A 17347-nucleotide genomic window follows, 5' to 3' on the forward strand; every position below is an offset into this window, starting at 1 on the left:
GTGGCTAATTACGTTCCTTAATGATACGGAAAAATATATTGACCAAGTGCACAATGCATAAGATATTTGAACGTTCTGGAAAAACGAAAAGACAAGACCGTCCCAGGACTGTTGATTGAGTAGAAGTTGTAAGACTTTATTCAGTCAAACGGATGTCGTAGAAGATTATTCGCATAGAATGAATATATATATATATATATATATCGATTGCTAGGCACAGTCAGGACATGCTTCGTTAATTAATTTATAGACATAGTTGATTCATCCTAAGTCAGCAAACAGCTCTCAGGGCGGACACAGCAAAGAAAGAATACGGATACATTATGTTTCAGGATCGGTTGAGCCCCTGTTGCTTCTATTATTATAATGCACTGCTTTTTATGTGTCTGCCGATGACAACGACGATAAATAGGGCATGCCGAAGGTTTTTTTTGGGGGGAGGGAAGCAAATTTTCCTAAAGGATGATAATGCAATGAGGTTCGTATGTACATACATATCGCATAACACGTACACATGTGAAACGTGCGCCCAACCTGAAGCATACTGACCACTACACATCTGATGGGTTTGCGGACAAATATCGCCGGTCGAGGCAAGTGAACTCGACGTCTTTTATTGTACAAGTTTGGATAAGCTGGCTGTGGACATCTATCTCGCAAGGTACGATTCAAGAACACGACCTTCAGCAGACCATTATATTCAATTAAGTTCGAGCATTTACGTTTTTACTTTTCCATCCGAAATACGTGTGCTTCTAGCACAAAAACGTTTTGTTTGTTGGCATCATATTGAATCCTCTACCACTGAAAAGGAAACAAATTCGATTATTATTAACGGTATCTTTGTAGATGCTTTTTGGCGAAGGACAATTCGTTTTATGCTAGCTTGACGTTGCACTACTGAATGAACTGGTCCTGCCTTTTTGCTCAGACAAATAAACTGTATAAGGACGCGAACTGAATATTCCGTTTAAATAGCAATCTTATTACAAAGGGAACAAAAAAGTAGTCAAATTGTTATTTGTTCGATATAAACAACAAACGCCCATAGAAACGCTGGACGCAATTCTGAACACTAACATAGGATAGGTCTTCAGTGAATATTTTAGATCCTTATCGTGTTTACGCATCTAAGATAAAAGGTTTCAATGTTCATTTCAAGTGAGTAATAAAGAATGGCAGATACGCCTATAGAGGCGGAATGGCAGACGGCTTTGTTACTATAGGACAGATTAGTAACAAATGAAAACGGGTCGACGTAACGTAAATTGATTACGTTTGCTTCAACAGCGTAGAAAATGGCTCTATCACGCAGAGATTCTCAAACTAGGTATTCGTTTAACCTCGTATCTAGGTCGAGTAAATCCTACCTTATGTAAAAATCTAATGATGATGATGCTAGCGGCGATAAACAGTTAGCTCCATTTTCCCTGTTCTGGATTGTGCGGCTGTGAGGTGGCAGGTGGTGTACAGGTAAAAACCGTCGGGAACGATAGAATTTATATCGACACACGTCTGACAGCTGTCGCAGTGATTGTTCTGCTGATGTACGACAAATCGCACTGCTTTTACATTTCTTACTTATGTTCGAAGTAGTAAGCAATGGCTCTACTGCAGTATATTGCAAAAAAAAAAAAAAAAAAAAGGAGATCCTTGAAACGTTGGCGCAGAATACGTCTCGATAGGTTATGGTAATGTTTCCCATTGTGCCTGCTTAAGTAAAAGCGGAAATATATGGATTATCTCTATCTTCAATTGAATGATCCCATTCTACAAATTTTACTTATATCTCGAAAATTCGCTCGTGAGCTGTGAGCAAAGCGACGCTAAAAGCAGTAAATGAAAGACCCTTTTTTACGCAGATAATATATGCTTTGGGCGTTATAGAAAAAGCATCCACTGCGAACAGACGAGTGCTGTGTCAGTCTCGTGATATTGTCGTTCACCCTTGTTCTATTATTTGGAAAATCTTCCAAGAAAACTTATATAAGTAAGAACACTTTCCTTAGGCGTGCTTCATGATCTCGTCGAGCGGGTTGTTGCAGTCAGGCGTTATTGGTTGTTTTGATTTGCTGGCACTGTTTGGCGTGCCTACAATAAGCACTGTAGTTGCACGGCTATTCTTGCTGGTCTTCTAACAGTTAGTATCAGTTGTAGAAAAAAGAAAAAACAAACGATTTGCTGATAAAAAGGGGAAAGTATGAGGGAAAAAAGAAGTGTGCCTCACGTACTGTATAAGAATCTAACACTGTTCGACCCAATACGATTCTAAAAAGCGGCTGGACAACTGAACGAGAAACTGCTATGTAACCGATATAGACAACCAGGCCAGGCACAACCTTTCACAGTTCAGCAGTGGCCATGGCCCCATCTTCACCAGCAACGGTGCGTTCATCAGCATTTCCGTTGCTGCAGCCGAACTCCTGGTACCATTAGTGTAACGTTCGTGTCTACTAGTGGCAGTAAAGTTATAGTATCACCATATAGCAACAAAAACACATCTGAACGCTGCCTGATCGGTCGGCCGGATTGCTATACTGTTGTCGTATTACTAGCCACCGCAGAACCTTGAGGCCTCAATCTACCCTCGACCCGCACCAGTCATCGGGAAAGGGACGGTTTTTCGTTCTTCGAAAAGCCTCCGTGTTCTTTTTAATGGCCGTTGGAGGGCGAGTGAAGAAGAGGGATTCGGAAGAAGCCTCTCTAAAACCTTCTGTAACAGCAAAGATGGTTGCTTGAGCTCTGTTTCTACATGCTGGTTTAATATTGCGCTATTCGTATATAGAGGAGCCACGAAACTTATCCGGGGCAACGTTAACAACAACAAAGAAAAGTCAGACGACAGCAGCAGCAGGAGGAACCGGGCTGTAGATGGCCGCAGTTTCGTCAGCTATTGGAGCTTTGTGTAATTTGACGAAACACTTTTTTTATTTTTTGGAGAGGCACTATTATGAGAACTAAAATCGTCAGAGGGAGCTAGATAGCGTGGATGATGGGCCCTACATGGAAAAAGCTATCGGAAAGGCAACTGATTGGTAGTGGCAGCCTAACGAGAACGGTTATCTGTAAAAAAGCAAATCAGTCTTGACCTTCATATTGTTGAAGGTTTGAGTGAACGTCGTATAAACCAACGCGGCAATGTAAACACTTACAATCTGCGCAATTTTTTATAATCCGTATTGGTAAATAAAACAATAAGCCGGATTTCAATAGTATCCATTGAAATACGGTTTATTGTTTTCAATCAACCGGAAAACTAGAATGGCAAATTTCACACAGGTACTGGCTTAAGTTGTACCTAAATACCCATGGTACATGATGATTAGGAATTTATGCAGTGCTCCTCGCTTATTTAGACATGTCAAGGTTATTTTCTGCTAACAGTTATATACAAATCGTTAGCTCGTTCAATCGCTGGAAAAACTGCTACTTATTGGTATCACCTTAAAAGCCGAAAAGCTGATCTATTCTCTAAGAGAAGGCTGCCGGCCAATAATGGCGATCAATCGCTTAAAAAAGGAACTGTCCAAATCCATTGACTTATAAGTCACAGTCGAGTGCCAGTGTATAGTCTCTGAACGATGATTGAGTGCCGTAGGGCTGGAGGATCAAAAATTGATCCTTTAAGATTAGTTCAACAAAGTTGTTCTGCGTCTTTTCGATCGTACTGTGACCGGCACTTAAGATTCTTGGTGGGAAATTCGCTCGTAAATAATGAATTATTCGTTTGTATGTTATAACTAAAAGATCCGAAGTACTTAGGTCGACCGCTACTTCATATTGATCGCGCCGAGCAGACTACCCATAGACCAACTCTAATCATAAAACACGCTATCAATAGATGATTTTTTAATAACAAATATTATTATATAAAATGTAAAACACACAAATTTTTAAGTGTTCTGGATTTTCCCATAAATAGTGCGTTGTTTAAAAAGAAGCGGGGGCCATAAAAGTAAACAGGAAGCAATTTTGACGGTTAGTGACTTGATGCTATACACAAGAGTACAAAACAAGGAAAATGCTCGTTTACGTTGGGCTTGACAGCAGACTTATAGAGCCGTTCGTCTGGCCGCTACGTACGTATGCAAAGGACATTTCCATTCTGTTATGGTTGTTTGATATGTGCTGTTGCGCAATTTGCAAATATCTTCACGGAACTTTTTGGCATTCTTATAAGGCTTCAAAGAGCGTCATTTTGTTTATTATCGTTCTACTCTAACCGAAAGACGCGTCATCTCGTTGCCTAGTTAGGTTTGACCCGCATAGATAACATGCAATTTTTGAAATGTTTTTAAAAAACAAAATCAAACCAGTGAAGTTCCTGCCCATCTTTTCATCAATAAAAATGAAGTTTCACAACTCATCGAAGTTACCGAATCGAAGGACAAACTTTGCAATGTTATACGCACGAGAAGGGCGATGTTGAGACATAGCAGTGTCTTAAATTATTTACGTTTCAGTTTGCGTAGCGTTTTCGTATTTCATTGGCGCTATCGATTCAGCTTTTTGCATTATCCACAATAAGCGGCTATTCAGTAACCCATTTTTCAAAATTACTTTCGTTCTTTCCATACACATCTTATAACTGGCATAACTTAACGAGACATTTATTACTCATGTGTCATGTATTTGGATAAAGTGCATAAACGAAGCAGTATAGGCAATAATTCATATCCAACGAACACTGATCGTTCGATCCAAACGTAGTCTACTTCTACCAATTGGGACATCAGTTATAGCAACTCTAGTTCGTAATTAAAATAAATGCAGAAGCTCAAAAGTTTTTTTTTTTTAGATTATGGTTGAATGTAAAAATTAAAAAGAATTTGTCATCAGCTTGTCCCGTCCTATCGATCACTCCCGTTGACTCTGGGGAGAAGATGAAAGACGTCAAAAATTTTATTTCTGGCATATCTTTTCTGTTCTATCCTAAAATGAGCAGTATTTATTACCGCTGTGTTTTGACGAGGGGCGTTCGTTGTAAATGGTATGCGTAAAGCTTTCAGCTTGGGAAAACGATTCGTTCCGCAATTGGGCTAGTATGAGAGGAAAGAACTGTGGCAGAAGAAGTTAGAAGGTGAAACGGAACAGCGATGAAAAACGAAGTTTCGCATCTGGAGATTGGCTTGATGACCTTCTATACGTCGTCGCCTGGGCCTCAGCCAAAAGAGAGGCACGAGAAAAATTCGCTCATACGACAGAAACTTACCATTCTGCCACGCCTCGTCGAAGTTGCACTTCGATTATTACCAGTGCATATTGATGTTGAGGTAGTATTTGACTTGAGGTGACCTTTCGGTGGCGTCGTCATCGTTGCCGTTTTAACCTTTGAAAGCTCGCTGCCGATGCTCATAAGGCGCTGCTGGTTAATAGCATCATCAGCAGCTTCGGTGACAGTCACGACGATAACAACGGCAGCAACAAAAACGTTAGTATCCACAGCGGATGCAACTACGGCTAGCTTTACTACTGGTAGTCTTGTTGTTATGGGCCTCAGTCGTAGGTAAAGGCCAAGGATCTCGGTGTGTCTATTCTGCGCTAGACATACCTACAAGGAAATGCTGCTGACAAAATCGGTCAGCAACGTAGTACTTCGCTTTGCCTTTCAGGGTCCACCAACCTCGTCGCATTCCGCACATACATCCACGTCTATGTGTGAGAGACAGAAACACAGTCGTCTGCAAATACGTTCTGACATGAAGATCTATACACATGTAAATGCCTATATTCATCGTAAAAAAACAGGCGACACTTCTATCTCGATTATCTCTAGCCCTTTTCAAGGACGTACAGCCCGCAGCTCAGAGCCCACAGGTGACTTCAAAATCCGGGACACGCTTGCATCCTACAAACATTAGGTCAAATTTACTCCCATAACTCGTACGGCAAAGATTCCACTTTCCCATGTCCGCGGCTTGCCATTGCGCTCGCCTTCTGGATGTGCGTGTCTCAGCCTTCTACGAAATGGAACGTGGTCTTCGGCTAGCGCCGTGGCGTTATAAGCCCTCCTTCGAGAAAAAAAAACGACTATTATGCAAAATTTTAACTATCCAAGAGTTATTGTCACTTCAATTGCTGTTTTTGGCTCCCATTACAAACAGATAGACAAACGGGTCACACAAGCACACTTGCACGGGTTACACTTGCAACGCTGGAGCAGAGCGCGATGAAAGCGGGAAATTACGAATGCCACTTGTTTTCATCTTTGTGAGAGAAAATGCGACAAATGGTGGCTATTGTTACTACGGTTGCAGTCCTACGGTTCGTTTTGTTACTTGACCTCCAGTGATTTCTTTCTTTGATCTTTCGGTAATACTGCTTTATGCCCAATGCAACTTTTCGGTCTGCAACTCATGGCTTCACCCGTACAATCATCCCGTCCGTTATAGATTCGAAATTAGTCTTTCATTGTTGTTGTACGCGTACGCGAATCTTATTATCGCTCTCCTTTTTGATTTTTTCCAGTCAGCTTCGTAGCTGCCCGGCACATACCCGTGGTTTTCAGCACCAAGTGACCCCTTTTCGTTCATGGAACAGCGTAGCGGCAGCAGTAGCAACGGTCTTAGAAGCAGCACGACACCCTACTATTCCTGAACTACAACGACACACCATTCTATCGTTGGATGGTCATGTGAGGCACTGTCGGGGAGGTAAATGATCCGTGAAAAGTGAAGATTGACCGTCTATCCCTAACAGTGACGGCAACGAACGAGCCTTTGGCCTCTTTCCCCGGTAGGTCCTTTTTATCCTGCTATTCCTTTCTCCAAGTTTCTAGCTCGTTATTCTCCCGCCACCTTTTCTCATTCTCTCCTGCGTCGTTACCTTCCGACTACAGGCCGTTTTCGCAACCGCGCTAGGCGTCAATGTGCGGTAGACGGCCGGACACGGCTGCGTGACGGCCGCCATATCAATGCTTGCCAGCGATAGCAGACGCACTGGCATTGCGGAATCCATGTTGTATTATGTTAATGTCTTATGCTTGCAAACACTAATTTACTACCGATATCACTGCCATAAACAAACAGGTGCACGCTTTTAATCTCGGCAACTACCATGCAGGTAGCATACATGTATACACTAGCGGGCAACTATCTATATCTGAGCAGGACAGCTACGACATTCGCATTATCTATAGAGCTTAATCTAAAAAGTTAATTACTTAAGTATCAGCAAATGAGCCTCAACAATTTTTCCAGCCATACGCGATATTGAGCCCGGCCCGCCAAACTGGTCATCGGCCGGTATACGACTTGTCATGTCCGAGAGCTTTGTTGTTGCGCATCGGCCTGTTACCCAATTCCTAACTGTTTATGTTGAATATTTGGAACTAGCTCAGCGATAATATTCCTACTAGCTTTATAACGAAAATAATATATTTGCTACAGGATTATTATGTTGAACAGGATATACGACTGCGTCGCGTTGTCAAACCGGTCGAGGTTTCAAGCGTCTCACCGCTTAATTTTTCAACATTCCCAATCATCAACAGTATTTGGAAGAATAATTCCTACTAACTGATGTGGGTCTCAGACATGGATGCGTGCGGTTACCCAAATCTTGATTCAGGTAATTTAGTCAGTCTACAGTAGCTGAGATATTTTATCGTCGTGATAGAACGCTTTTGCCAATACGAGCTTACACAATCCATTGAAGATTTTAGCTCTTGAAGGTTAAAATCCAGCTAAACTAAGCTGGTACCGTTCCGACTGGGTGTGATGCGACGAACATTATATAACCCTTCGGATTACAGTTTCTAATTAGCACGGAAGAAAATTATTTAAGTTCCTATGTTACTGACGCTGTTGAGGCAACGGCTTAGACTATTTTTCTAAGTTGAAAGCTCACAAATTTTACATACTGAACGCTATATAGAGACAAAAGGAAAATTATGCAAACCTGACCGCCGGTTACGTGGTCTACTCTATTTACAGCTTGCGACACAAACCATTGCTGCGGTACCTGACTATGCTAGCGGCGTAGCTGGTGAGCTACGTATATTTCTGCATGCATATGACGACTTGCAGAAGGCCATTTAGACCTTTGGTTTACTATTAAAACTACTCTTTTCAGATAAGATGAAAAGTACTAACAGGAGACTTCGTCTCAAGCTTCGAGTAACGAAGGTAAATATAGATTCGTTTGGTAAAGACAGGGGCATGTCTCTCGTTCGATGTGTTTCACCCCTCGAAGTTATTCGATTTCAAAATTATGTCATATCACAAAAACTCTTATGACCCTTTGAAAGCAACAGTCATAAATGATGATTAAGTCATATATTTAGATCGCTGAACGCTCTTGCTTAGGTTTATACGAAAGCTGAGCCGGTACAATACCTATATATATTTCACTGGTGTGCACAACGTAGCAAGCTCAGTCAATATACACTACATATGTTAATCCGTGTAAGCTAGCTTCAACGACATTTACTTTTTCCTGCTTCATACGACTCAGCAAATTGCTGCTATATCGTTTCGATTGATCCCTAATACCTGGAGGCGCGAAATGCTTTCTACGAAATGAAGTAACTGCTAATTGATATTTGATGGCTGCCAAAACAAAAGGTGATGATTTATATCAGGTGGCCCATAGTATATTGCAATTGATTTGACTAAATGTTAGGTGTTGGTGGGTTCTATTGTCTTGACAAAATACTGTCAGAAGTTACTTTCTTGCCGATAAGTTCCAGATAGCTGTCATATGTATACCGCAACTGTACGCATGCTCTACGTAAGTCATTTAGCAGACGCCTGCTTGCACTACTTGATCACAAGCATTCATCAGGATGCGGACAATCCTCAGAGTGAGAAAAATTTTCGACAGTCGGCCTTTCACCATATTGCATAGCTGATATGTAAAACTGCAACAAAGTCACGCTATGCCGTATCGACAGTCTCTGCTACGCTTGATTGCGCTGAACTCCCTGAAACGGCTGTCAGCCATATTTATCGACAGGTGATGCAAATACATGCACCCCAAAAAGTTCTTAGATGACACCGTGTCGAAAAAGTAATGCGGCTACATTCGTCGACAGGAAACAAGAAATACTTAGAAAATATAGAAAACAGTTAGACAGAAATACGATGGAAACGAGGCACAGACCTACAACTCGCCCACGCGCTCTGTCCTGTTCTGTTGTTACGGCTCTGCCGTTAGAGACGCGACTGCTTGAGCAGTCCTAGAACTTTCAACGGGAATTTGTTAACTATAAATATGCGTATTCTTGCACATGCGTGTAATTGGAACTTGTTCCATCGTTGGAGTCATGTACGGTCACAGTTCCCAGCAGCTTCTGCTACTAGCGCTATGTAGATCCGCCATTCCGGGCATGGCGTACGCCTGCCACGGTCACAACGACTCAAATTAGATTACGCTGTTTGCTCAAGCAAGAAAGGAAACAGAAAGAAGAACGACGAAATGAGAAAAGCAGAAAATCAAAAAGAAATTCGGGCGTGGTCACAACTAACAAAAACGCTAAAATGAAGCTATTTTCCGTAGGGAAAAGAAAAGCACGTCCACAGAAGTAAGTACATGCGTCGGTTGTTTCATGTACCTAGTAGGCACACACCACATGCTGCATTGCTACATGTATATAAGATGCACTCGAACAAAATAGATGCTTTCTCAGTTCACCCTGATCGTGGGTGTAATCTAATGGCAATCCATATTAAAAGTTGCAATGCTTATGATGTGTAAGCTCGATCGAACATCTACAAACAGAGGCAAAGTTTACCTATAGTATCCAACTTAAACTGGGCTGTGCCTCTAAACGGCCTATTTTTTTACGTTCTACTTTTTAAGTTATCTAACAGCCTTCCGTAATATGGTTTTAACCAGCATTCTTTACTATAATCGAGTAAATATCTTTTTTTTTAAATAGACTATACGTATTTCTGTCCTAGAGATACTTGCCGTCTCCTCCAGTCGGCGAGAAATAGGCTAAGTGCTTAATTATACCATCGATACTCCTACGCCAACTGGAATGATCCGGCCATGCGATGGTACAACGAAGAACGGCGAAGCTAACAAATAGATCTAGTATTTGCTACTAATGGCAGGGCAGAAAATGATCATAAAATAAGGGACCGCTGGCCTAAGCCTTTCTATATGGCATCTAAGATATGGGCCAAATATTTCATATTTGTGTACCCCGATGTAGGTGCTTAAGTATATGCAAAAAAAGATGTGAGCCGTAGTATTTACGCAAGTATGTATATCATTAAAGAGTTTCAATAATGCTGATATGATGCCGTAAGCAACTGTGCGGATTCAAAAAAAAAGTTATAAGATTTAAAAAAAGCAAACTAAATTATTACGATTATTAATTGTAACAATTTAGTTTGCTTTTATAAACAAATAAAAAACTGCCACTGTAAAACGCGTCTTATTAGTAAAGTACCTATATATATATATATATATTGGTTCAGTTTCTTTACGCTGTACCCGTAAGAAGAAAATAACTTATGGTGATTGGCGTGATAACATTCGCCATTTGTTATTTAGTCCATGGAACTTATCTACGTTCAAATGAGTTTACAACTAAATTTTCGAATAGGCATGTACACTCGAATTCCCCATCGGCTCCACTCGACTGCTCAAATACAACAAACGTAGTCCCAAAAGTGCAGAATCTTTTAATGAAAAAGAGGGCAGAGTAGTCAAAATAGCCGTGTACACAACAGCAAACAAAGTCGTGCAACTCTGGTAAACTTTGCTCTTCCAGAGCGATAATCATCATGGCACAATATATTATAAGAGCACACATTCGAATAGACGAAAGTCGGAGAGCGCCTAGACAGTTAGCTAAGTTACTAGTTACAAGTTATCTCTCTCTCTCTCTCTCAATATCTTTCGTTTTCTTTCTCTTTCCTGTTGTGGCTTAAAAATATCTGTTTTGTTCAGTCTCAACCGTCCCATTTAGTAAAATGTTTTTCGCACAACTAATAAACTTCCAAGGGTGCATGATGTCCCCAATAGCCAATGGAGAGGCGAATAAAAAAACGATAAGTCAGGCAGCGAGAAAGAGTTGTATAGTGCTCGATAACTTTTTTTTTTGCCAAACGCCTTAAAGCATTCACACATGCCGATCTTTTTCGATGGTCTCCACACTTCACGGTGAGTAATTATCATAAATTAAGTAACGTTTATGGTGAACCGTCCATTGATCTTAAGATTAGTTTCTGCTGCGGGTTTGTTGGCCAATTATATGACCCGGACGTTGAATGTAAATATAATCTTAGTATCCTTATCTACTCGTTTCTCTCTCACTAGTTCCCTTTTCTCAAGGCATTTTCGTGCCCATTTTTATCTGTCCGTTCCCACGTGCGCAAATCGTGCATATTTTCCGTTTGTCGATATCTGACTATTTGATTTCTAATTTAGCTGCCGTATCTTTGTTACTGCTCAATTCGTCCCGTCCAACCAATCGTCTATTAAGCCTGATCCCTTTTCACGTATCACGCAACCTTCTTTTATTTCTCGGCGTTCATCCTCTCGCGTTCAAGCTTTCGCTGGAACCTATTCCTATCCCACCCGTTGCATTAACATGAAGCGAATGAAATCTGTATTCTATCGTTCTTCCTTTCTGTTATTGTATATCTTCGTTTTTTTTTACTAAGGCATGAGCACACCTCCAGAACGCAATCGCGCAAGCAATTAACTTGTGAATTCCAATCGATAAACTCCGACGAGACGGCTATACGCGCAGCGATCTGATGTTTCTATGTTCAGACTGTGTTTCGGTTCGCTGCAATGTAGTACAAGGTCGAAATGATCCTAACAATCGACTCGTGGAGTTTGGCTACCCTAGAATCTTTTCGCCGGCATAGCCTATAGCCTTACTTCTACCCTAGGCTGACGAGTGGGCTGACAAGAGGGCAGACTGAGCAGTGATCGATGGGTGGATGGGCGGTGAGCCAAAAACGAATCAGCGAACGCCTTCTCTTTACCACCGAAAACCCTAGCCGTTCTCCTGACCTCTATTCGGCCCGAGTTTGTCTTCTTATCTATTCTTCGTCCAACCTTGAGAAGAGCTGGCTTTCCGTCTAAAACCCTAAGTACCCGTCTGAAAGGGGCCAGTCATGCTTGATTCGTGTTCGGAGCTCCAAGCGGCCTGAAGCCGAAGCGGTGACTTCAACTGCCAGAGCGATTCAGATTCCTCATTATTCTTTATCCTCTTGGTCCGCCCGTACCATCTGTCCCCCGACTCCTTACTCCTTTCTATTGCCTATTCTGCTGTTTTCATAGCTCCTGCTTTATCGTCGTCGTGGTCGTTTCCTCTCCTTTTTTCGTCCGCTTCGGTCTGTACTCCGTTGCTTCACTGCTTCCCGTTTATCATTTCTCTGAACAAACCGAACCAATCTCATCCTTTGTGCTGTACGGGCGACTGTAGTCGAAAACAACGACGGCCACGCCGCGATACGCAGTCAGCCAGCCATAGCCATTCGCGCAAAACCCACCGCAGTTTACATTCTTTCTTCCGCCCTGAGTCTTCATCCACGTCTGCCACGATCACCACTACTATTAGGCCACCACCAGCGCAAATATTATACCTTCTTTCCCATTCCACCGCTGATACTTAACTCTAGCCGGTATCCTCTACTTACCATCAACTTGCCCGAACAACAGTAGTACAGACGATGACGACAACGGCAATGACGGTAACAACAAACAACAAAGGTCACAGCGGCAGTAGTAGCAACAGCGACAACACCGGCGATGGATTTAGTCAAGAAGAAGGCCAATACAATTGATGTACCAGTTGTTGAATGAATAGCACTTCGATGCCTGTGATCAAAGAAGAATTTGTACTGAAGAAGGGCAGAGGAAGGCGAAGATGCTGGCAAGAAGACATCAAATGGTTAACGCTGTGAATATGGCCATGTACTGCAGAGATAGCATGCGCTTAGGCGAAAATACATAGCGATAGATATATATGTATGGAGCTGTCCACATATGAAAGCGATAGGACGACTAGCGTACTATAGAGGTGAGTAGAGGGGTAGCAAGGCTCAGGCAGAAAGATTTAGCCTGTACGTCAGACTAATAGTACAACCTCGATTGCAATGGCGATCATAAATGACAATTTCGGTTGAGTTTAGTGCAGAAAATTTCATGGTGTGCTCCTATATATGTATCCCAGTTTAGTCCTTAGCGGCCTATGCTCGGACGCTTGAACTCAGAGATCAGTTACTTTCTGGGAAACGTTTGCGGTTTTTGCCGCCGACGACATTGAATGCTACCTATTATTTACAGGCCATTTAAACGTCTTTCCAAAAGCCATAGAACATGATTTATTTTTAATTGTAAATTAAAAGCCAAGGGTGGGCCTCATGTCGCTACGCGTAGCGGATTTGACGCGAATTAACTTAGGCCTTTCGGCTCTATAGTTAGCACGACTAATACTTTTTGTTTTGTCCATTGGTAATTGATGAAGATAATCTTCACTTTTGAACTGTAGTTACGGTTGTTAAACCATACCTCGATCGACTGCTCTTAAATAAAGCTCCTTTTGAATATTGCGGGCCAGCGACGGTGCTGCCATAAATCATTGAAATGGAGTACTCCGGCGATCCCAAACGAATCAACTGTTCATGTAACGATCATGCGCGAAATGTCTTTACATAAATTTAGCTCTATGGAAAAACCTGGTGCCCTAGATGCCATCGATTTTTATGGCATACTGAACAACATAGAAGCCATATCTTTTTGTGAAACTAACTTTGAACCAATCGGTCGACCGTATTAGCTTATCTAAGGGCGCAATTTTCGTATGTTCCATAGTGGCGTCTGTAATTTTTTATTATATTACATATTATAACTAATATTTTATAAAACTTTATTAAGTTTGGTATATAATCAACTTAGCCTTCAATTATTCACAGTCATTGTTTTCTTACGCAACTATCTCTTTAATGGGACTTAAGTCTGTTTCTGTCCGAGCATCGTTACGTCTAGCCTCGACTCATTCGAATCTAGACAAAACCACCAAATCTAAAATGATGCCTCACAGTTTAAACAGTGGACTACTCCTGTCGCAAAACAACCACACGGACGCGTCGTCATCTACGAATGTAGCACTATATGGTCGCAAGTATTATAGTTCCAATAGGTTTACACACTTCATTTAATTGACAGTATCCAAGCTAATAAACCCAAATTAATAGCTTGCCCCATACTAGGTGCCGCTAATTTTCTGCAGAAGTATTTATCAAATTGGGTTCTCATACATCTTATAACGATGGTCTGCCCCTTTATATCTTCGCCAGTTGTCGTCTCCAATTTGCAAAACGGTTGTAGATATTACCTTATGTGTATATAGTTCAAACAAGCGTGGGCTGGCTGGTCGTGGTAACGTACAGGCCCGGCTTACATATTCCATATGATATATATTATGATACAGGATGCTAAAGTTCTAGTAAGTTGCACTAGTAAAAACACTGTAGTTCCACCCGTCTCAAATCTCATAAAAAAAATAAGAATTTATTCGATCTTTTCTAGCACGATCTTCTTGCTTGTCGTTCTGTCTGCACTCAATTATTATAAACTAGCTTTCGATTAGATTATTATAAACTAGTAAATTTCGATGAAATTTTGTCATTGTACTTACTTACTTACTTACTTGGATTATATATCATAACTCACTCCTGTAAAGGATACGAAAGTTAAGCATCCACCGTTGCGTAGCAAAATGGTTCGGTGTTCATCCTACTGCATGACTGTTTCGAGCAAAGGAATGATCCAAGCCATTTTCCCCTGCTCTGCAGGGGAACAACTGTTAATATTAAAGATCTTGGATAAGTCAATAATTTAACAATGTACTGTTCCATTGACAAACCCAGTTGGTATGAAGGTAGTTGACAAGGTTTTTCATGACTGCGATAAGAATGCAAGTAAGCCTTAAAGGATGGTGATCTTATAAAAAAAACAAGCGTATATAGTTGTGTATGTAAGTGACTTATATTATTCAAAGCTATGCATAATTCCTAAATGTGCGAGGCTTAATTTCGAAGACAAAGTTATTAGAAATGTATCAAATAAGCTTCTGTAAAACCTTCCACGGCACTTATTTTTACACGCTCATGCTGTGCTTAATGCATTCTATAGCTTCACTTCTGTAAGGTTGGACTTTTCGGCCGCTGGGCCAACTGTAAAAGGCAAAACTTATTAAAAATATGGTCGCAATAAACAAGACAGTCTGAGGCGTGGATTCTAGCTGATTCTTAAAGTTATTGCGAGAACTGAACTCATCAGCGGTATCTTCGTATAGCGTACGAGCAGCTGGATTTAGAAGTGCCGTTCCCCTCAGAATCTTTCGTGCAGTATGCAGGTGTAGATAATTATACTTTCATGAAAATTTTATAAATAACTTAAGCAATGATATATACATGCCTTTTTGTGTGTACATTAAAAGCAAGACAGTAACCTTTTTAATTCAATGCAATCGTCACCGAAGCATTATGTATGCTTAACTATTGTTACACAGGTTTTTGCAAGGATAGGCAATTAGTGACTAGAGATCCAACCTATGCGACTCTAGTGAAGCACGCCTATACAGTAACTCAACGTAATCCTGGTTCACAGTCCTGGTTCATGGGTATCTTACCTGCAAGACATGCTTTCGCACCTTTTTATACTGCCATTACCACTGCAACGCTGACCAAAATGCTACTGAGGCATTGACTGAGCCACACGCCTCACCTTGTGGCGTAAAATATCGACACAAAAGTCGGAGTAATTTCTTCTCTTCTATGAGTTGCCCTTATCAGCAGGAACCTGATCTGACAATGTTATGCGTTCATCCTAAGGGTAACTAAGCCATAAACATAAATATTGTTGCTAGAATTTTTCATTCGGAAACAAATCGGATTTAGCCTTCGACTCTTCTTTGTTCTGTCAATGCGTACGACTTTTTTTCCTCTCTGCTAATTTTCAGTTTTTTTGATGCGTATCAATAAGTGCGTGCTCATATGTATAGGTGTGCATGTGTCCTTATAAACTGTGTAAAGGACTTGTCTGCCTAGACGCGCTGTGATTACGATGGTTTTCAGGTGCCAAAGCGCTGAACGCATTCGCTTCAGAGACGCAGAACGGCCACAGTTAGCAGACAATACGTTAGACAAACAAGGTACCGTTTGAGGCTTACGTTAAGCGCGTCCACCGTGCACTTCCTAGCTTCCTAGCAGTGACCCAAATCTCTTCAAGCATGATCTGTCGCGGCTGCCCCTCCTCTGTAGGGGCGCTAACTGCGGCCGCTGGCTATGTAGCCGAATTCCGCTAATAGCTGCAGGCTTTACGGAACTGCAGTGGTACGTATTTGTATAAAGCGTATGAAAAACAAACATGAAGCGGCAGTCATTGGTTTTCGGGTGTCGATCGATTTACCTGAAAAAGAAACGAGTCAGACTCGTTAATGGTTAACAACGTCACTAGAGGTACGAGTTTTTCTTCATAAATCCATGCTTCGATTAAGAAAAGAAAGAACGTGATCTAAAATACATGATACACAAATGCAAACAAATAGATTCTAATTTGCCTCAGATCTCATTGATATAATCTGCAACCGTTTTTATAAGATCATGGTCTTTCTATTTCTCTATTAAATATAACAGTAAGTTAATAAAACAACTACAGAACAAGTACGACGTACCGAACGTTTACGCAATAAATAGACGAACAAAAGTGCTCACAACATTATACATATGCCGAACACATTTACTTTACGCTACTGAAAGCTTACCATGAAGTTCCCAGCCTGAGAACCTTTGAGCCTGAACGATTTAAATGTACGTGTTTATTATTCAAACAGTCTGCACTGAAACTTAAGAAATATGGAGGTATCTTTAACTTTTTAGGATTATCCGTAGGACAAAGGGTAAGTAAATTTAGATTGATTCAAATTTCAATAGGCGAACAAAACGAGCCGATATGCTCGATCTTGCGGCAACAGGAAACGTGTTCGGTACTCTAAAAAAATCTACCCAGCAGGAGCGAAAAGACAGAGTTTCTATGGCTGCTTAAAACAAACAGGTAGCGAAACAAAAAAATTCTGGCGCTTGTTGACTTCTTCCTTATAACTATCGCTTGCTTGAATCATTGAAATTTTATCATATGCTCAGACCTACTCATGAGATACTATTTAATCAAACGGCAGCTATTTGGATTCGAATGATTTAATATGAGAGAGTTTTTGGGAAAGTTTCGATGGGCTTCGTAAAAGTTACAGCGTCGATGACTTCCTTAAATAAATCCATGTTAAGATTCTGCGCCTATTTTTAATATATTTTGGCTGTTTTACAAGTCATTAATAACATTTAAGAGGTGTAAACCAGCAACTTACTAATGTAAC

At 41.0% G+C, this 17347-nt stretch overlaps 1 long non-coding RNA gene across 2 annotated transcripts; it reads left to right on the forward strand.

Moving 5' to 3' along the window:
- The first annotated feature begins 571 nt into the window (after nucleotides 1-571).
- LOC147758476 (uncharacterized) lies at nucleotides 572-10366 on the forward strand. 2 transcript variants are annotated; one of them, XR_015318901.1, is made up of 5 exons: nucleotides 572-661; nucleotides 6469-6735; nucleotides 7389-7569; nucleotides 8074-8126; nucleotides 8684-10366. It is a non-coding gene; the product is annotated as an uncharacterized LOC147758476 (long non-coding RNA). The 2 variants fall into 2 exon arrangements; XR_015318902.1 differs by having other exon boundaries at nucleotides 7407-7569.
- Nucleotides 10367-17347: the final 6981 nt, after the last annotated feature.

This window comes from Varroa destructor, unplaced genomic scaffold (genome assembly GCF_002443255.2).
Source record: "Varroa destructor unplaced genomic scaffold, Vdes_3.0 BEIS01000001.1, whole genome shotgun sequence".
Classification (NCBI taxonomy): Eukaryota; Metazoa; Arthropoda; class Arachnida; order Mesostigmata; family Varroidae; genus Varroa; species Varroa destructor.